Consider the following 2,951-nt stretch of genomic DNA (forward strand, 5'->3'; position numbering starts at 1 on the left):
AAAAAAAAAAAAAAAAAAAAAAAAAGCTTCATCGCACTACAGCCACATACAATCAATTTTATGAAGAAAACGAAGGAGTAAAAAAATGAAACTAAATTTATAATCTAATCATATCAATCACTGATCATGTATATTAGAAGTTTTCCATTCCATCAGTTTTGATGGCCACCGTACGATCCAACTCGAACCACCGTTGGATGCCTTCTTTGTACAGCCTCTTGGGTGTGCTCGAGATGATGATGAGGGCTAAAGAAAAATGACTTGAAGTTGTCAATAGTATTTTGGAAGAACTTTCTTGTGTTGGAGATTGAGCTTCTTAGAACAATTTTTTCTCTTCTTTTCTTCTTGTAATTCTGAAGATTGAGAGACAGATCTGTTTGCTCTTATTACTTTAGCCTTCTTTTTTGAGTTTGGTGATTTGTTCTATCAGAAAGCTCTTGCTTATGTTATGTTAAATAGTAGTTGAAAAGCTATATTTTTTTTTTTGGATGACTAAAAACCAAGGGATGGTTATATTTAATGGTGTAAAGGTCAATCATATATCTATGTATATAGATGTAATAATGAAGGAATCTTTAAGCAAGCAGGCTACCATCAATTATCATTATCAATTATAATGAAGGTAATAAATTGTAACAAATCAACTATTGAGAAAATAAAATATTATCAAACTATATTTTATCGTCCATTACTCAAAATAGTTAATGAATCAAAAGACTAAGAAACAAATTGGCAGTGCTACTTACTACTTATTGCTTTCTAGTATGTTTTGCTGAAAATGATTTCTATCTTAATATTTTTCTGCTTTTAGGCTCAAATTTTGGTGATCTACTAAGAACTTTAATTGACTGTGGTAAGGTTCAAATGTTTTTTTTCACAATTAATTATGAAAGAATACTCATCTTTTTTTTTTTAATAGTTCGAAGAATAGTTTAGGTTTTGTTTTCGAATTTCCTGATTATATAAATAAATAAATAATCAAATGCCACTTATTTTAGAAGTATTTTAGAAGTATATGTTTAACTACATATTCATAGTATTCCTATTAACTTTTATTTTAAAAATTCCTGCCTAGCACCGATTACACCCTGTAAAATCGCTAGATCCACCCTTGCCGCCTCGATTAAAGACTAATCCCCGTCTACCATCGATTATCTAATTATACCAGTCTATACTGATTATTTTTGGAGCCAATTATAAATCAAATATTTGTTTTTTATTTAGATATTTAAATTAAGAGTTTGTGATGTTTTACAATAACTAATGTATAAATCTTTAATAAAAATCATTAAATTTTATTGTAAAATTATGTTTTTATGTGTTTATCGTTATTTTAAAGATAATACAATAGTTTTATTTGATTTAATCTTTTTCTTTTAATATAAATATAATTATACATATATTTAGTACTATAGATCTATATATATTTTTTAATTAATTTAATAAAATAGACCTAAAACTAGTCCCCGATTAATCTCTATTTAATCTCTGATTTTTTTGCTAGGCGTTAGGCCCATCTCGACCGTCCGACTAGCGCCTAGCGATTTTAAAACATAGATATCAACAATGATTACGTGTGTCGGTCGAGTTGCTCTTGTCTTGTTTGTTTATTTAAATCACCGAAAAAAGCCCATAGTCTACCTATATATATTACTAGATTGATAACCTGAGCATTACAGGAGACTATAATTTTTTATTACTAATGCTAACCATTGAATATAATTATAATTATTAAATATCAAAAAATAAAAATCTATATAAATATCATTTTATTAAGCGATATATAACTTATCTATTTCTTTTAACATTTTTTACAAATTAATTTTCTCTTTATTTTCCGGTATACTCGACAGCTCTTGTATCTACTCTCTTTTCACATTTTTTTTATCTCATTTATAATATATTGATTATAAAGAGATAAATAACTATTTTCATCTTTTATATGTTCCAATACTCTTTTTTTTTATCAGTTGAGTGATCATTACTTACTAACATAGACGTTAAAAAATTTTAGAGAATATACTCACCCTTTGTCGCGAAGTTTCTTTGACAGTGTTGTACTACCCATAAATTTTCTTCCTAGTAATGAATCTCATAATTAGACTTGTTTCTATCCATAAACAGCATATTATAACATCAAATATAACATTTTATCGTTACTGTTTAACAAAAGAAAATTTATGTTCACATATTTAATTTTTTTTCTACTTACAAATATGTATACTCTACTATGTTTCTATTATTTTGATTCTCCTAAACCTACAAACTCATAAGATTAGTCTAACTTTTAAATATGTGTATTTATCCTGTATTTTAAATTTTAGTTAAAATTCTAAAATCTATCACTACTATTATAATTTTTTTTTCTTACAAATAGCTTTCTCAAATTTCTTTTTAGTATTTCACTATTTGTTTTTTTTTGGTTTGTTATATTCAGAATAATTTTCTTTAATATGTTTGATTTCAAATAACCTTATACATTTCTATTTAATATATATATTATTTAAATTTTTAAACACTTGATTAATATTTTCTCCTTTTTGGGATTTACCTTTGTTTAACAAATTTTACCATTTGTCAATTTTGAAAAAGATAAATAACATAGATCACTCAAACAATTTTAATTATTTATATTAGAATTCTAAATAATAATATGCACCAAATCGTTCTGGTTTTAATCAGTAACATGAATTTATAATTTAACACAAACAAACTGTAACCCCTGCTAACCGGACTTCCGGTTTGGGATGTACTTCGATCAATGCAGAGTGTTTATCGGTCGATGCAAGGTCGGTTTCTGCGGGATGACTTAAGTTAAATGCTCGTTTTGTTGCGTTTTTGTTTGGGGAAAACCCTTGAAATCAAGTATAAAAGTATAAAAGCATACTTTGACGTCCTTCGCCGGGTTCTGCTTATGGAGGACATTTTGCAACTTTCAAGACAGCCCAGAA

The sequence above is a fragment of the Camelina sativa genome, chromosome 11 (assembly GCF_000633955.1).
Source record: "Camelina sativa cultivar DH55 chromosome 11, Cs, whole genome shotgun sequence".
NCBI classification, from domain to species: Eukaryota; Viridiplantae; Streptophyta; class Magnoliopsida; order Brassicales; family Brassicaceae; genus Camelina; species Camelina sativa.